This window comes from Drosophila biarmipes, chromosome 3L (genome assembly GCF_025231255.1).
Source record: "Drosophila biarmipes strain raj3 chromosome 3L, RU_DBia_V1.1, whole genome shotgun sequence".
NCBI classification, from domain to species: domain Eukaryota; kingdom Metazoa; phylum Arthropoda; class Insecta; order Diptera; family Drosophilidae; genus Drosophila; species Drosophila biarmipes.
In genome coordinates, this window is record NC_066613.1 from 3,965,433 (window position 1) to 3,985,417 (window position 19,985).

A 19,985-nucleotide genomic window follows, 5' to 3' on the forward strand; every position below is an offset into this window, starting at 1 on the left:
TCTCTCGAAATGTGTTTCATTTCACTTTCGAGCTGCGTTCTTCCTCATTCCGTTTTTCGTTCGCTCTCTACGATAGCACTAATTTCACACTACTAATTATAGTTTTTCAGCAAGCCTTTCCCAACCCCCGCTTTTTTTTCGAAATTATGCGAAGTGAGTTTGCTAAATGTAAAAAATTAAACCATTACCACCACTGCTTGTAATTGCTTCAGTTTATTCCCCGCAACAGCGACTTTTGTAAATTACTTAGGTTTCAAAGTGAATGAATCGATTCCAAATGTTGGAATCCATGTCGTTAATTTACCTTTCCAGTACGCCGAGTACATTCTTAAGCAGCTTTGAGCCATAACACATTTCACTACTGCAACTTTTTCGGCCAGTAAGCCATTCCTCCCAGTCGCATCCGAAAAACAAGTAGGAAAAACTTATCTGTACAACGCAAACCCATTTTGGGCCCACCCGAGTTGCACCAAAACCACTTAGGCCCGAAAGCAAAAGTCGTAATGGAAAATAGGAAACATAGACGGGCTTTTTAAGTTGAAAATAAGCTGCTGGTCCCAGGTAGTAAAGATTAAGCGCAGAGCTTAAAAAGGCAGAAGGAAAATTGAAAACTGGAATGAAAGAACGCAAAAAGCGACAGTACACCGCCGTAATAATCGCTTTAATTACAATTAAAACGGCACTGTAATCATTTCGCGATGTTGCTGTTGTTTTTACCATTAAGATAAATGGCTCCCATCTATCCAGACACCTCAGCAGGCATTCGAGGGTCAGGGGCACAGCAGGGACAAGCCTCAGGATGAGCAAAAAGGTGTTTTCGAAGGGAAGGCAGAAAAGACGTGAAATGCTACTGTAATGCTAATGACGTTTAATCGCTTTTCGGTTGAAGACCGTAGAGAGCTCCTCAATTTGCGTAAAGTTGAACCGTTTAGTGGCCAGCCAGTGGAACCTTTCCGACCTTGTGAATCGTGCAAGCGGGCAGATAGCCGGCCTCCTCAGACTAGGGCCCGAAAGGATCGTCTTTGTTAATACATTAAAGTTTATGTTCAGAAATGCATAATTTTTTTTGTTGTATTTGAACTGTTTTGATTTATAAACTACTTCGTACACTTTAATGATAGACTATACGTTTTACAGTTGTCTTATATGGCACATAATACAGACTTGATTCATGCATTTATTTCGTTATTTGACGGGACGCAGCCGATGCGATACAGCTGCAATGAGAAAGAACAGAACTTATATGATAGGTATCACATAAAAACTTTAGAATACGCAAATCGGGTAGAAAAGTTGTGAACTACTATATCTTACAAATAACAACTCCTAACAAGGTAAAAATATAGTGACGAATTGATTGAATTGCAGCCTGCCGATGTAAAACATATAGAAAATGTATTTATTTAGTACATATATTCGTCAATATATTTTATAGTACATTTTGCCATTTTGACAATTTTTATTGACTAATAACTTTATAGGCTAACTTTTTATACCCTTGCAGAGGGTATAATAATTTCAGTCAGAAGTTTGCAACGCAGTGAAGAAGTCGTTTCCGAACCCATAAAGTATATATATTCTTGATCACCGTCACTAGACGAGTCGATCTAGCCATGTCCGTCTGGCCGTCCGTCCGTCTGTCCGTCCGTTTCTACGCAAACTAGTCTCCCAGTTATCGGGCTGAAACTTTCCCAAAAGTCTTCTTTCTATTTCAGTTAGTATATAAGTCGGAACCAGCCGGATCGGACAACTATATCTTATAGCTTCCATTGGAATTATCGGGGAAAAAATTTTAAAAAATATATTATTTTAACATATAAACTTCTAGGTTTGGAAAGATCATTTTTTAACTATTTCTGAATTTCAAATAAAATTTTATCAAAATCGACTATATCATGTAGCTGCCATAGAAACAATTGAAAAATTAATGGAAAAATAATATGAAAAAATTATATCTTCGGTCTTTTTTAGCATATAACCTCCTACGCTTGGAAATAACATTTTTTAATTGGTTTTGAATTTCGAATTAAATTTTGTCAAAATAAGACGACTATATCATATAGCTGCCATAGAAACGATCGGAAAATTAGTTGGAAAATATGAAAAAATTATATCTTTGGTGCTTTTTAACATATAACCTTCTAAGCTTCAAAATAACATTTTTTAAATTTTAAAGAAACATATAGATGTCAAAAAAATGGTGCAAAAAAAGAATGAAATAATTTATTTTTAATATCACTGAAGTCAGCAACAATCCTTAAAAACTTCACATGATGTTACTAAAGTTGTTTTTTTTTTATAACTGCAAGGGTATACAAACTTCAGCTTGCCGAAGTTAACTTTCTTTCTTGTTTTAATTTCACATGGTGTTACTAAAGGTGGTGCTGGTACAAAAAACGTATTTATTTAAAGCCATTTCTCGCCAAACTAGCTAATTTTTCCAAAAGTGGTAGAAGAAAAGTTTATTCTACTAAGCTGTTTAACATCGTCTAGAATTATCAAAATTTGTAAATAAAATACAATTTTTATTTTGCGTATTACTTCTCAACGGAGCATCTTATTTTGACAGTTAAGGTGTCATTCGAGGCGTATTTTAAGTGAAAATACAACTAATACTGAGTGAATAGCGAGCGTATTTATCACCACCGGCCCAACCGATTAATTGAGTTAAAGTTTTAAAGTCTTTATGCACTTCTTCTTGTTGTTGCAATGCCTTTCGTTTACTGTGTTACCCGTAAAAACCGGACGATCACTGTAGATTTTCTTTTCTTCGTGTACATATAGTAGTCGTTTTCGAACACCCTCCCGGTGCGCTTTGGCATTACGTGGCCTGCCGTCCACAGTGATAGCCTTATATGCATTGAAAATTACCAATTTCCATCATGGGCAATAAATCAGTTTTAACAACCATTTCGCCTAATTAAAAAGCCTTAGAAATACTAGCCGTAAAAAGTTTATGACCACTCTCTACGACCTCTGTGTCCAGCAGGATGGCAAAGTGAAGCAGGTAATGAAGCGCCGCAAAAAAACAAGGGCTATGAGCAAGTGACACAGAATGAAATGGAAACATGGAGGCAGATGAGAATAGAAAAAGTGGGACGAAGTGCAGTGTCAGAATTGCACTGAATTGACAGTTTTTAAAAAGTTGCCCAATAAGTGGAACGGGGTAGAAACGCACCTGTTTCGGTATCAGCGACCATTTGAACCCGCCCTTGCCCTGCAGTAAGAGCGGGGATGGATATGCTTGAAAGTCTACTATAGTGGTGTGGAGTTAGGACCTAACCGCTTGACACGTTGTTAACTTTGAGTCTACAACAATGCCGGGTGGGGAAAAAATTCCGGACAGAAGGAAGACGGCGACGGGAGCGAAGGAGCACGGAATAACAGAATACCAGGCTCCTTCTCGTGTGTGGTCCTCGCAAAAAGAGACCCGCAGGTCGGAAGCAGGATGAGCTGCCAGAGGACTATGTGGATTTTACGCACTGCTAAATAAGCAATTTGCAAAATGTCGAAACCAATAACATAACAAATGACACAGTGGCTTTTCCAGCAGCACCAAGAACAACCACTTTGTGGTGGGGTACGTACGGGTTGACAGCTCGTAGAAAAGACGTAAAGTGCAGCTAATGAAAATTAAAGTCAAGGCTTATGGGGAAAACGTGCGTAAAAGCTTTTCTAGTTCAACAATCGGCAGGGTTTCTTCCTGCGAAAGGTTACTGCCTATGCGACCGAAAAGATATTTTCACTGAATATTAGCCAATCAGGGAGAAGAGTCGAACTTAACCACGATTTCCCGCAACAGCGCCAACTAAAAAAAACCTGCTCGCCTAGCCCCTTTCACTGCCCGATAGAACGTTCTTCAGGGAGGCTTTTACCTTTGTGCATCAGAACAAGCCACTTGTCTAACCAAACAATACCCTTCGTCCAATGCTGCCATTGCGAAAATCTCATTAATTGGCTGGGCACCGCAGAGCGCAGAACATTAACATGTCGACGGCATAATGGACAAACTCCTGGCTAAAGCGCACTTCAAATATTAAAGCCGAGCACCGGGAGGACACTTCACTGGGCTGCTCATTTCTGAACCTAGGACAACGTCAACAGACCTGCAAAACGTCAAAATGCCAAGGAGAGGGTGAGATCCGCTCGGGCTGGACCAGACTTCGAGGCTGAGGTGCTTGCAACAGCCACGCGGGGGGCGTGTCCATCGCCCACGGACAGGAGGCTGAAAATTGTGATCATGAGGATGGAGAGTAGGGTGACTACGCCCTCGACGGCAGGACCAGCGTATGTTTATGAATAAACCGTCAGCAGGGACAAAGGGGCTGCAGTGCGGCAGCTCGCATAATTGGCGCACGACATCTTGGAGCAGAGGTATGTGAACACGGGAGGCAAAGGGCATGGGCGCTTGGGCTAGGGCAGACGTGCCGGAAATCAACTTAACACAACCGCAAAAGCGCAATCTCCTCTTCGGTCACCCCAGCAGGCCCGGAATTCTTATTGCTGGCTTGCTTTCGTGCGTTGGTAGTTTGGTTAATTGGTGTGGCCTAGGCGAGGTCTATAACTCCCCAACTAGACATTAAGTGGCCGCTTCGGCTGTGACAAATTGACTTGCCGCCGTCTTTCCACTGTTGTGGTGGCGTTTTGTTCGCTCTTCGGTTTTACGCATTCGGATTTCTACGCGGAGTTGTCTAGCCCAGTATCTTGGACCGGCACTGCAGTGCGCGCCCTTTCGAGGTGGAGGTGGTCCCTTCGGCTTTCTAATGATGTGGTAATATATCTCACTGCAAGGCCCCTAGTGCAGCGCCTTCTGCCTCGGCTTGCCAGTCTGGTTCCTTGAAGGCTGGCAGGGAAAATAAGAGATTACCAACCCTCAGTGGTGAAATAAGGATGCCATCGCTTTGGGGTCTTTGAGGCCTTTGGAGTCAAGGAAGGTGCCAAGCTGCAGGGAACACTGCTAAGCACAGGTTTCATCGACACCTGCAGCCGTAAGCTCTCCTAACCTGACCCGAATGACCAAGACAATTGCCAAATCCGAAACACATTATCGAAATTAAATTGGCTTGTTCTCGATGTAACTGATTTAGACCTGCAGCCCGAAACGAATAAAGGCGAGAAGCATTGGGAAGTGGTTAAATATTAAAAACAGTCAACAACCTACAGCCTCAGCACTGCATCTCGGCAGTTCCGCCATTTTCTTTTTTGTTAGCTATTAATCAAAGCAAATAGCTACAGGAGAGAACAAATATTTAATTACCACTCAGCCACAACGGCAACAACCAGTTTACCCGACAAGGGCTCTTCTGAAATTTGCATTGCCTATCGTAGGAAGGATAGCTGCAGCTTTCGGGACAGGGCAGAATTATTGTTAAGCAGCAGCTCGTTTGGTTTTCTTTACATTTCATTAGGGAAATGCATAAGCAGCAAGCAGCTGCCCTCCCACAGCATGCTCCTTTGGTTTCGTAGTGTTGGGTTTCTCAGGAGTCTATGCATAGTCTGCTGCCACGTGATTTCATCACGTTTTGATGTGATTTGTGGGCCTTTCAGCAGAAGACCTTAAAGGCGAATGGTTTGTTACCGTTGAAAATTCGTTCGAATATATACACTTTATGGATTCGGGAACGTCTCCTTCACTGCGTTGCAAACTTCATAAACATACAATAGTTCTTAAATTTGACTTTTTCGACGAATAATGCTTGTTAATTCGACTAAATGAATACACTTTTTTTAATGTTATTATTAGACACGCTTCAATAAAATATGAAATATTGAATTATTCCGATAACCTGAAATATTTGCCTGATGCGAGCAGAATGAACCGGGCGACTTGTCCTTTCCAACTTAGGTATAGGAGAGTGTGGGGTATAGTAACAAACGATTCCTTTTCTTAAAAACACTTTTCCAAAAATTAAAATCTATCAAAAGTAAAAAAAAAAAAAAATCTTACATCTGTTGAGCATATTCTTAATAATGTTTGAACTTAAATTTCAGGTTTTAGAGAAGACAGGTTTGAAAGCAGACCAAAATGTTATATTTTTTAAAAGTTGTATCTATGCAGAAGTGAAAATTATTTTGTTCTCCAAGAAAAGTTGATAATATACAATAATCAAATCAAATTTAATTTAATTTTAAAAATATGTTCGGGGCTTAAGTTAAACAAGTTAAGTTATTCAAAGTCACTATATGTTATGTGGGCGGCAGACAGATTAAAGCGGACGGACAGACGGACGGTCAGACGCACAGACGGACATTGCTAGATCGACTCGGCTAGTGATTCTGATCATGGAGTCGAAAATTCTTCCTTCCATCCTGTTACATCATTTCCGACGAATCTACTCGACGTCGAAACTTGCGCTGCGCAGGAAGCCCTGGAGTCTGCATGCCAAGTCCGACTCTTCTAAATCGTATAGTTTCCGAAATCTCAGAGTTCATACGGACAGACGGACGGACGGGGTGAGAAAGGGGTGTTTGATAGTCGATAGTTTCGACTATGGTGTTCCCTGTTGTTTGCCAATCGCTTCGTAAGAAACCTTTTGCAATTCATGTAACTTTAAGTTTATAGCTCAAGAAACACACACATTCGTTTGACTCCCAGCAATTTTAACCTAATTACCAGCCTTTGACATTTTCATTAGCTTGTGAGCAATTTCTTTTTCCACTTTCAACTTTGCAGCCAAAGCCGTAGTAAAAGACTTGTAGCGGAAGTTCTCCATGAAAGTGTCGTCAAAAAGGAAATTTTTAGCCTAATGATGATAATATTTTAAGAACAACTTAAACAACAGTAGCGAAGAAAGTTTGCTGCAAATCTAAAAGGCAATCAAAATTAGTAATTTGGAGCATCGTGATGCTGCCCGGCTGGGTAAATGCAAAAGGTAAACCTGCGATGAAGTCCCAGCGACTATTTTGGGTTCGTCCCAGCTGGCTACGATTTAATGCCTGATTGATATGCAAGATAGTCGTGGAGAACCTAATGCGAGAAAGGTTGAGGCAACAGTAAGGGAGAGGGCGGGTCACTGGCGGGACAATAACTAGAGGGCTATTTTGCCATTACTAGGGTCATTGCAGAGTTTTATGATTGCAGTCAGCGCACGTCGAGCTTGAAACGCAGCGCAGCATCAGTTCCTGTTCCTTTGACATGTCCTGCGGCCATTAATACCAAGGAGTTTCAAGGCACCAAGACGGGTCGTGTGTGACTTGACGTTTCCGCTCAGACTTCCGCTACCTCTCAAATTAACCACTATCTCCAGCTTGCTGGCAAATTTTCAATCGAAGTAGTTCGCCGTCAGCAGCCTCCCGTCACCGGGCAACAGCGGAAGCCAGAACAAGGCGCCTTCTGCGCTGGTGCTCATTAAAAATGCAGTACTGCCAAGAAACCGAAGGAAGTCCCAGACTGTCTCCAGGCCTCCCACTTCCAGCGCGCTACCAATGTCTCTGCTTATTGCATAGAATGCCATATTAATGGCTGTCAATATTGATGCTGCTCACAGTTATAGCAGGCATCGACGTCGGCTCAGCATCCTTCTGGCCAAGTCCCCTGTGTGCCAGCATTGTTGTAGTTGCATTTCCAAACTTCCCAGGCCAACGGGTATTCCGGATTGGGCTACTGCGTCTGACAGACGGAGGAAGTTGCCGTCTAATAAATTATGAATATTCTGCGATGGGTCGAGACGAGATGGGTGAGTGGAGCTAGATGTATGCATGGCCGTGCGTCTACATATTGGGTATCTGGCGTTCGATCAGATGCACTTCATCATGCACTTGCCAGATGTCTGATTGGCCTGAGTACAGGTTCGGTATGACTGCAACTGTGAACTGCAGTTACAGTGGCATTAACTAGTGCTCTTGTTTTTGGCTCTGACGCCCGTTTTGTTGCCTTTTCAATTTGGGCGGGGTTAATTATGTTGATTGGCGTAGACATTATTTGATGGTGCTTACTTATACTATGTTTATGCTATGAATGTCATGCTTTCTCCAACACGTGACATAAATAAGCCTAGTTTATACAACAAAGATTTCGGCACTTATAATTTTTCATCTGAGTAAATTTACCACGTTACCTCTTAAAGAGGTAAGAGGTAAAGAGGTACTCATGTGGTCCCATGTAATACAAGTTGCAATCCACACATAGGGGTTGGGAACAGGAGGCTACAAAAAAAGTTACTCAAAATATTTAGGAAGAATGTAAAAGGAAAAAGATGGTTACAAATTAATCAAACAAATGCATTTTGATTATACAAACAGTGGCAAGCTTAAAAAATCCGCCATGTACAGGAAGTGGGCGTTGCTTTTCCCCCAAAACCTCCCACACATACACACCAAAACGCTTTTATGTCCCCCACTTTACATATACAGTGTTTATGAAATGCCAGCAAATTTTTTTTTAAATACATGATAACTCTGAAAAATGTAGGAGCCACCAGTACGCTTTGTTTGTCTTAAAATTGTATTCGGAAATATAACTCAAAAATAATAATACATGGACAAACAACCTCTTGGTCTAAGAGCGCCAGAGTCACCATTTCCCGAACTGAGACTGATTTGATGAAATAGTGTTTCCACTTACACGATTTGGAAATGGCTGCATGAAATGGGCATCGCATAAGCACAGTAATACAAGTGCGTGGTACAGCCCTCTGAAAAAAATCTGATTTCGAAAGTTACGATCCTAAGCCTTCCACACCCGCAGTGGCTGCCAAAATCCATTAAACTTTTACGACTATTGTAAACATTAACTTGCATATGCATTTTATGTGTAAAGAGGAACGCGCGCCGCAGGGTATGCAATACTTTTTAGAGCCGCCATTTAAAACATGCCACATTGACTAGGACTCCGAACTGCTGTGGGCCATGGGCTGCAGGATTGGGCATGGAATGCGTACCCCAGAATCCTCAGACATTGTAACCAACAAAGATTTGATTTTTGGGAAAAAATTCTAGGGGGAGGAGGGAAGTGCTTCGGAAATTTTGCCACTCTGATAGTCAGACACGCAGTCTGGAATCGCACAGACAAATTTCCGTTTAAGAGTGGCTTTGTGGCACTCAGGCAAGGAAATGTTACGTATATTTACTACGAGTTTTGCAGAACCGATTTAATAATGCAATACGACAATAAGAAGCACCGGGACAACAAGTATTCATAGAAAAAATTCTTTGGAAAAATTACTCGGTGATGCTACTGTGGTCCGCTTAATGCTCATTTTGGATCAAACGTATCTTTGTAGCCCATCGTGACATCAGCTTCCCCATAAAATGATAATTTATGGCAAATTTATAATGCTGTAAGTGCCAACAAACTTGCTGTAACTATCCAAAAAGGTCGAACCAGCCACCCATTGTGGCAGCAAACGTTGCGCAACTGGCGACCGTAAACCCTTTGCTCGTAAAGAGACATGGCGAGTTCGTAGATAAATGTGGGAGTCGGGTTGGAATGCAGAAGGCGTATGCGGATAGAAGGGGGCTGAAGCCGCAATGCCCTCCAAAGGGCATACACCAAAGGCGTCGCACCATAAATAGTACAAAATCGTAAATAAACTCGCCCCATGACTGTGACGCAAGCGCCGAGTGCGAAACCATTCTCACAGTTGCAGCTTCTATATACAGATTTAGATGCGAATTTAGATTCAAATGCAGATACAGGCTGCGGGCTGTGCCCACCCAACTACCCTTTCTATCAGCCTGGCCGGGTGCTCCTTAGGTGCCGATATTACGGGACCACAATGCACATTAGTTGATAAACTTACACAGCCAGTGTTGCACACTGTACAGATGCACACTCCAGGGTATTGGGCAGTCGAATATTTGGAAATCTGCTTTGTTTTCGCCCGCCCAACTTGACAACGGGCCAATGTGGTAAGGTCCCAACGCTAAAGCAAAGCTTAGAGCTGTATACAAAATGGCTTGGCCGCTTTTTGCTCTAATTCTGATATTTGACTTATTGTGCGTAGTCCGTGAGCCTCAGTGCCACTGGCGAGCTGGTCATAAGGATGGCGGGAGAGGCAGACTGGGTCCTGTCATGTTGCATGGACCTAGGCATTTTATTTATGCGTGGAATGCTGTGAGGTCTCAAAACTTGCATCGTTTATATCCATTCCGCACTTAAAAAAAATGAAGTACAAGTAGAGTAAAAAGGTATACTACCTTGGTCAGAAAGTATGTAAAATTTAGAAGGATGCGATTCCGACCCTAATGTATACACATTCTTGATCAGGATCACAAGCCGAATATATCTAGGCATGTCCGTCTGGCCGTATGAACGTTGAGATTTCGAGTTTGCTTCAGCAGGGTGCCACGCACACTCTAAAGTCCATAAACCTCCCAAAATGTTGGCTCCTACAGTTTTAGTGGTAGTGATGCCCACCCTAGCTTCCACAAACCGCGAAATATCGCTTACCCAGTATTGAAAAGCCCTAGAAAGCAGTAAAAATTATGGTCCTTGTTAGGACAAGAGAGAACGCTGTGGTCGAGTGTCTTGACTATCAGATACCCGTAACTCAGCTTACTTCCAAAAAAAATTTTAACTTAGTTTTATAAAATTTTTTATTTTAATTTATCTGATAGTCAAGACACTCGTCCACAGCGTTCTCTCTTGTTTTTTTACTTACCGATCTTCAGATGGTTTTTCAATTGTCAACTTTTTTTAAACGTACCGACAGACAAACAAAAATGTTAATGTCTTTAATATCACTACATTTTTACATATATTTAAATTACCACTGGCCAAATTACCGAGGACTTTCAGAATAAACAGTTGGGGAATTTTTAGAGTTGATTGTTTTTATACCCCTGCACAGGGTATGATGATTTAAGTCAGAAGTTTGCAACGCAGTGAAAGAGACGTTTCCGATCCCATAAAGTATAAATATTCATGATCGGCGTCACTAACCATGTCCGTCTGTCCGTCCGTCTGGCCGCCTTTCCGTCCGTTTCTACGCAAACTAGTCTATCAGTTTTAAAGCTATCGGGCTGAAACTTTCCCAAAAGTCTTCTTTCTGTATAAGTCGCAACCAGCCGGATCGGAAAACTATATCTAATAGCTCCCATAGGAAATACCGCGGGAAAAAACTTTAAAAAAGTTAAATCTACGGTGTTTTTTAACATATAATCTAAACTTGGAAAGAACATTTTTTAATAAGTTCTGAATTTCGAAATTAATTTATTCAAAATCGACCGACTGTATAATATCGGAAATTTAGTGGTAAAATTATATGAAAGAACTATGTCTATGTAAACATATAAACTTCTAAGCTTATCTTTATTATATCTTTTGATAAAAATCGGACTACTCTAACATATATATATCAAAACCATGGTCTAAATTATTTCATTTTTTTAATATCACTGAAGCTAGCAACATTACTTAATGCTTGCACATGGTGTTACTTAAGTTGATTATTTCTTATAACTGCAAGGGTATACAAACTATGGCTTACCGAAGTTAAATTCCTTTCTTGTTTAATATATAACCTACGCTTGGAAATAACATATTCTAATTAATACTGAATTTCGAATTAAAATTTATTAAAATTACACGACTGTATCATATATGTATAGTATAAGTAGGAAAGATCTAAAATGGGTAAGAAAGTAAAATGAAACAAATTATAGCTTAGATGTTTTTTGACATATTATCTTATAATATTGGGAATAAAATTTTTGATGTTTTAAACAATTTCAAATTAAATTTAATAAAAATCAAACCACTCTAACATATAGCTGTCAAGGAAACGGTTCTTATGAAAATTGAAATAACAGAAAAAATTTTCAATGATCAGGCATTGTTATTCTCGGTAAATAAATTTCAGCAATTTCACGGAACTTTATATACAGGGTTGCCCATATTCGACGGACCCATCTGACGACGCCATAACTTTTGACAGAGATGTCAGATCGCTTAATGACATACCGCGTTTGAAGCGTCAGTCCAAGCAGATATTTACCATGGAACAATACACGCCACGCGAGCGCTCTTAAATAGTTGAAATTTACATTCAACAGAACAAGTCAATTGTAAAAACTCAACGTGCTTTTAAAAAATTAAAAAATATGAAAAGTGCGCCTTCTAAGAACACCATTAAGCGTTTATACGAAAAATTTACGACTGGTGAGGCTCTTTCTAATCCGAAGAGGCCAAATAAAAGTCGACCAAGGCGATCGGACGAGAATATCGCTGCCGTACGAGCCAGTGTTGAGATGTCCCCAAGAACATCCCAAAAACGCCGTTCTCAGCAGTTGGGCATGGCTCGGTCCACTTTACAACGGATTTTTCGCGTTGATTTGCATTTGTTCCCGTACAAAATTCAATTGACGCAAAGATTGTTGCTTACGGACAAGCCTCGTCGATTGGAATGGGCCCAAAGAGTCATCGAAATGGCCGAAGATGACGATCAATTTTGGAACAAAATTATCATGTCCGATGAAGCCCATTTCACATTGAATGGGACCGTAAATAAGCAAAATTGCCGTATTTACGCCACCGAAAATCCTGAGAAGATTCAAGAAGTGCCTCTTCACGACGAAAAAGTCACAGTTTGGTGCGGCGTTAGTTCGAAAACGGTCATTGGGCCGTTTTTCTTCCAAAATGAAAATGGCCATGCTGTTACCATCAACCAGGAGCGTTATCGCGACATGATGACCAATTTTGTGATGCCAATTATTCGAAAGCGTATGAGGCAGTTCTGGTTTCAACAAGACGGCGCTCCACCGCACACAAGTCGCATAACAATCGATTTTCGGAAGAAATTGTTTCCGGGCCGTTTGATGTCGAAAAGTGGTGATTTGGACTGGCCACCGCGTTCGCCCGATTTGACGCCGCCTGACTTCTTCTTGTGGGGATATTTGAAGTCAAAGGTTTACGTTAACAAGCCAAGCACCCTAGAAGAGCTCAAGGACAACATTCGTGAAGAAATAGCCGCTATTCTGGCCGAAATGTTGGCGAAAACGATGGAAAATGCTGCAAAAAGGGCACAATACGCCATCAACGGCAGAGGCGGCCATTTGAAAGATATCATATTCAAAAATTGATGTAAACAAATCTACTTGAAACAAATTAAATGATTAAGATTGTCAACCGCCAAATTTTTATTTTTTTCTTTGATTTAAAAAAAAAAACATGGGTCCGTCGAATATGGGCAACCCTGTATCAATCGAAATGTATCGCAAAAACTAAGACATTAAAAAAATCAACTGGTGTGGGAGAAAAAGTGGTGAAAGTGTAATAGGTAAAATTTGGGAATTTTGATCTGTTGGGGCCGGTGGGGAAAGTTTTCCCCGCCATAAACCTAATTGCATTCTCAATTGAAATACGCGTCGAATGACAACTGTCAAAATCGGATGCTCCTTTCAAAAGCAAGGTTTTCGGCGTCCTCTCAAATTGAAAATTGTATCTTGTTTGTCAGTTTGTACCAAAACGTTATTTTAGAGTCCCGAAAATTCTAGACGATGTTAAACAGCTCAATAAACAAAACATTGGTTCTACCACCGTTAGAATACTGGCTAGTTAACCTATAAATAACTAAATTTTGTATACTTGCAATTGTGAAGAACTGAAGCTACAGGCTTGTGCATTACGTCGTTAGAAAGGTATTTCGAAATACTATGTACGCCTTATAAACACGATTTGTCTAAATACTACCGTTTAAAAATTATGGTTCAAGTTTTTTTTATTTAGATTTTTTTCTAGCCTTTTCTCTGATTTCTCAAAAACGGCTTTAACGATTTTAAACAAAATGCTATTCAATATGCTATTGCTTAGTTGTTTGATTTTAATTAAGCGTTCCGAATGTAAGAAATATAGAAAGTGTATTTATTTAGTAGATCATATATTAAATTTACGCAGAAGTTGAAATCAGAACTTTTGAATGTCAAAGGTGCGGTCGTCACTATATTTTTACCTTAAGATGTGTTTTTGTTTGATAAATTATAAACATTATATGTTTTTCATATCAAACGTAACATCGAAAAAAGTTTGAAAAAATAATATGACCGTGCCCGACGATTTTGGGTTTTATGGTATTAAATACAGTATTAAATATATTTTTTAATTTAATTTGACCTTATAAACGCAAACGCAAAACGTAAGGCTTCCTTCCTACGAAAGTAGATTACAATTGCTTAATTTACCTACACTTGTAAATCGTAGAAGAATGCTTGGTACTATTTTATATTATCTTATAAGAGGTGACATTGATTCTGCAGATCTTTTAAACCGCCTAACATTCAACGTTCGTGTTAGACCAACACGAAATTATTATCCTATTTGCCACGATGTACATCCAATTTTTGTCTGCACGAGCCCTTTCGCGTTCTATGTAATAACTATAATAAACTTTATCATTTAATTTGCATTTCAACATCTATCCCGGTATTAAAAACTAATATTTTAAATCATTTGCTTAATTCTTCTTTGTGTCCCGTCTCTATTTGTTTTATGTATGTATCTTCCTCGCGAACTCGTTGGGCCACTTGTTTGTACTGTTCGAAGTGCATTAACGTAAAAAAAAAGGAACACATTTGTGTTGTTTGTTATGTTTTGCAAATGGTTAGTACACTTGCCAGATACTATGCGTACAAACATGTTCACTCACTTTAATTTAATAATGTACACAACTTTAATGGTATGTAACTTCTTAGTTCCTAGCTCTTAAATCTAAGATAATATAGAAAAAATTAACAAAATAGTCTGATTTTCATTCATTAAAATTATGCGTACAAGGTAAAACCAAAGTGAGCGAACCTTTTTTTCTGGCAAGTATATCTCATAGTCAATTGTATTCATTTGATTTTTGTATTATTCTCATTTAACTATTTCTTGGAAACAGTAACGAGCTTTTCGATGGCTGGACTACACACACTGCGCTAAGCTAAGTCATATGGATGGCCACTATGCCGAGAAGGAATCCTTTACGCTGATGCAAAGCTGTCAGTCCTCCAATTATTTTTAAATTTATTTATGTATAACATAAAATTTTAAATAAAACTTACAGGGTTTCAAATAAAAACAAAACCTAATAATGTTGATTTTCAAAATTTTAATCTAAATACCAGTTTTATATGAATGAATGTCAGTTTTATATTGCAAAATACCATACTGGTATTAAAAATACCACGAATATGTTCGAAAATATGAATACGAGATGACAACATAAGACATTAATATTGATATGCAAAATAACCGATTAATGACCAATTTTGGTATTTTATGGTATTGGTATGCCACGCTCATAAATCGCCCCAAAAGCTTTTCTGATAGACAAATTTTAACTGAAATAAATTGGTCTCGTCAATACCTTTGGTTCAATACCTATCGTTTGAGCCAAAAAACTATTGTCACGCCCAGTTTAACGTCCACATGTTAAAAAGAAAATTTTAGCTGAAATGTATTAGTCTTTTCAGGACCTATTGACTGATGTATAAAAAAAAAAGTTTGCACCTCGCAATTGGGACGTTTAAATCTGTCTCTACTATAAAGTTCTTCCTCTCGTCATTTTACAACAATATGTTGAATGTCAAAATTTAAGGAATCTCAAAGGTTTTACCCGAAATCGTTAGAGCCTTGACTAAATATAAAAAAAGGAAACACAAAGTTTGCCCGTAATTTTTAAACGGTGGTTTTTAGACAAATAATGCTAGGAAAGCGTGTACAATTTTTCAAAATAGCTTTAGTAATTCACAAGTTGCAAAATATAGCTTTTTGTAGGTGTACTCCCGCCAAACAAGCGAGTTTTTCCAAAAGCGTTAGAACAAAAACAAACAATTTTATTCCAAGAAGTCATTTAATTTTTTAATAGTAATAAGGTAACAAAACTGCCCTATTCTGACTATAATTGTTAAATAACACCATTAAAGTTAAGATTGAATTGACCCTACCGTTTTTTTTGCCAAAGAAATTTACAGAGAATCTGAAGAGCAAATAAATTCTTTCTTCTTTCTTTCGTTTTCAGCTGGATATCCCATGATCTTCTAATCAAATTATTATCTACCTCATCGTCCTTTCAATCGCCTGTACTTTTCAGTTCAGAAGATAGTTATTCCAAAAATTCAGCTTTTTTTTGCTATTGCGCGTTTGGGTTTAGAATACAATCGGATCTGGCGAATTCATAGCTCTATGGAACACGTCTGCTTTTTCTGGCATGATGGAGGCGATTGATCTCATAAATCATGTTCCACAACTCGTCAGACTCTTCTCAAAAGTAGCCTACTGAAGAAACTGTGCTCTGAATAATATCAGCTGAGTGTACAGGGATTTTATATACCGCCGCTGTCATTAGTAACCAAGAGTCAATTATAATTTCCGCAGTTTTGTGGAAGAACCTTTGGAACTTGGAAACGTCTCTTGGCAACTGGCATGTTCTTAGTTCTAAATGAGCATGATTTCTATTTGACTATTTAACCGACTTTTAAGGACATTAGCTTCCAAAATAAAACATGAATTGAGGATTTCCTTTTATCAGATTAATTTAAAATCCTAACTTATTCTAATCAATAATAAACGATTTAAGGAATTTCACTTTTGCGTCACCCCCTCTATGTCTATAATATTTCTCAATACCAATTTTTAAATTCTAATTCCGCTTAGTTTAATGTTATATTTAAATTGCTGAAACGAAACGCGGGAGGATTCTATCTCTTTGCATTGCCCCTCTCTCCATTCTGACCCGCAGTACATTCAAATTGAAAAAAAGGGAATGAAGATTGTTCACCCAGTGTTGAAAAGCACTAGAAGTCAGTGAAAGGACCGAAAGACGGGCAATAACTTTACTGCGCTGTAAATGTTTCAGTTCTTCCATTAGTCTACGACTAACTCTCGAATCCTGAAGAGCGTGTACCAATGCTACTTTTTACGATATTTATACTCTTGCAGAGGGTATAATGATTTCAGTCAGAAGAAAATATATATATATATAAAAATTTAAGTCGGGGAAAATATTTTTAAAAAATTATATCTTTCGTGTTTTTAACATATACTTTTCTAAGCTTGGATATAACATTTTTAAATTAGTTCTGAATTTCTGAATTAAATTTTATCAAAATCGGGTGACTATATCATATAGCTCCCATAGGAACAATCGGAAAATTAGTGGTAAAATAATATTGAAAAATTATATCTTCTGTTTTTTTTAACTTACAACCTCCTACGCTTGGAAATAACATTTTTTATTTGGTTTTGAATTTCGAATTAAATTTTATCAAAATCGGACGACTGTATCATATAACTGCCATAGGAACGATCGGAAATAAAAATTATATATTTTGTGTTTTTTAACATATAACCTTATAAGCTTGAAAATAGCATTTTTTAATTGGTTCTGAATTTCGAATTAAATTTTGTTAAAATCGCACAATTGACTTATTATCTTATAATATTGGGAATATTTAATTGTATATTTTTAAGAATTTAGAATTCAATTTAATTAAATTATTTATTATTTTTTATAACTGCAGCGGTATGCAAACTTCGGCTTGCCGAAGTGAACTTCCTTTATTGTTTTTAATAAATTTTTTTTTTAAGATTTGTAACGTGTATCTAATAGTCAAGCATCATCTAGTAGTCAAACCTTTTTTTTCCATCAAAAGGCTGTTTTTTGACAAAAATTATAGAATAGGTATATACGTATTCTATAATTTCTGTCGATAATTGCATTCGATACCTATTACAATAATAATTTGGGGGATATACATTTTTAAATAAATTCTTTAACTAAAGACTCCTCTGGGTATTAAAAGGATTGATAACACCACATTGTTGTAAAATTTTAGAGGAGGAAAGAGTTGTAGTAACTTTGTGGCTCTATTCAAAGATAAGGTATCAAAATTTATTATTTGTAAAAGTAGCAATAAGCTAAAGAAATTTACAGAGAATCTGAAGAGCAAATAAATTCTTTCTTCTTTCTTTCGTTTTCAGCTGGATATCCCATGATCTTCTAATCAAATTATTATCTACCTCATCGTCCTTTCAATCGCCTGTACTTTTCAGTTCAGAAGATAGTTATTCCAAAAATTCAGCTTTTTTTTGCTATTGCGCGTTTGGGTTTAGAATACAATCGGATCTGACGAATTCATAGCTCTTTGGAACACGTCTGCATTTTCTGGCATGATGGAGGCGATTGATCTCATAAATCATGTTCCACAACTCGTCAGACTCTTCTCAAAAGTAGCCTACTGAAGAAACTGTGCTCTGAATAATATCAGCTGAGTGTACAGGGATTTTATATACCGCCGCTGTCATTAGTAACCAAGAGTCAATTATAATTTCCGCAGTTTTGTGGAAGAACCTTTGGAACTTGGAAACGTATTAAAAAGTTCTTAGTTCTAAATGAGCATAATTTCTATTTGACTATTTAACCGACTTTTAAGGACATTAGCTTCCAAAATAAAACATGAATTGAGGATTTCCTTTTATCAGATTAATTTAAAATCCTAACTTATTCTAATCAATAATAAACGATTTAAGGAATTTCACTTTTGCGTCACCCCCTCTATGTCTATAATATTTCTCAATACCAATTTTTAAATTCTAATTCCGCTTAGTTTAATGTTATATTTAAATTGCTGAAACGAAACGCGGGAGGATTCTATCTCTTTGCATTGCCCCTCTCTCCATTCTGACCCGCAGTACATTCAAATTGAAAAGAAAGAGAATGAAGATTGTTCACCCAGTGTTGAAAAGCACTAGAAGTCAGTGAAAGGACCGAAAGACGGGCAATAACTTTACTGCGCTGTAAATGTTTCAGTTCTTCCATTAGTCTACGACTAACTCTCGAATCCTGAAGAGCGTGTACCAATGCTACTTTTTACGATATTTATACTCTTGCAGAGGGTATAATGATTTCAGTCAGAAGAAAAAATATATATATATAAAAATTTAAGTCGGGGAAAATATTTTTAAAAAATTATATCTTTCGTGTTTTTAACATATACTTTTCTAAGCTTGGATATAACATTTTTAAATTAGTTCTGAATTTCTGAATTAAATTTTATCAAAATCGGGTGACTATATCATATAGCTCCCATAGGAACAATCGGAAAATTAGTGGTAAAATAATATTGAAAAATTATATCTTCTGTTTTTTTTTAACTTACAACCTCCTACGCTTGGAAATAACATTTTTTATTTGGTTTTGAATTTCGAATTAAATTTTATCAAAATCGGACGACTGTATCATATAACTGCCATAGGAACGATCGGAAATAAAAATTATATATTTTGTGTTTTTTAACATATAACCTTATAAGCTTGAAAATAGCATTTTTTAATTGGTTCTGAATTTCGAATTAAATTTTGTTAAAATCGCACAATTGACTTATTATCTTATAATATTGGGAATATTTAATTGTATATTTTTAAGAATTTAGAATTCAATTTAATTAAATTATTTATTATTTTTTATAACTGCAGCGGTATGCAAACTTGGGCTTGCCGAAGTTAACTTCCTTTCTTGTTTTTAATAAAATTTTTTTTTAAGATTTGTAACGTGTATCTAATAGTCAAGCATCATCTAGTAGTCAAACCTTTTTTTTTTCCATCAAAAGGCTGTTTTTTGACAAAAATTATAGAATAGGTATATACGTATTCTATAATTTCTGTCGATAATTGCATTCGATACCTATTACAATAATAATTTGGGGGATATACATTTTTAAATAAATTCTTTAACTAAAGACTCCTCTGGGTATTAAAAGGATTGATAACACCACATTGTTGTAAAATTTTAGAGGAGGAAAGAGTTGTAGTAACTTTGTGGCTCTATTCAAAGATAAGGTATCAAAATTTATTATTTGTAAAAGTAGCAATAAGCTAAAGAAATTTACAGAGAATCTGAAGAGCAAATAAATTCTTTCTTCTTTCTTTCGTTTTCAGCTGGATATCCCATGATCTTCTAATCAAATTATTATCTACCTCATCGTCCTTTCAATCGCCTGTACTTTTCAGTTCAGAAGATAGTTATTCCAAAAATTCAGCTTTTTTTTGCTATTGCGCGTTTGGGTTT

At 37.5% G+C, this 19,985-nt stretch overlaps 1 protein-coding gene across 6 annotated transcripts in view; it reads right to left on the reverse strand.

Annotated features, from left to right (window-relative positions):
* Positions 1-1,057: 1,057 nt before the first annotated feature.
* Positions 1,058-19,985, reverse strand: part of LOC108030911 (uncharacterized) — a 29,351-nt gene continuing 10,423 nt past the window's right edge. For 5 of the 6 annotated variants that reach the window (XM_017104101.3, XM_017104096.3, XM_017104100.3 and 2 more), the window contains exon 4: positions 1,058-1,217. The gene's annotated coding sequence lies outside the window, so the exon portion shown is untranslated. Of the gene's footprint in view, positions 1,239-19,985 lie in introns of all 6 variants that reach the window. The other variant, XM_050886599.1, reaches the window with a different exon arrangement.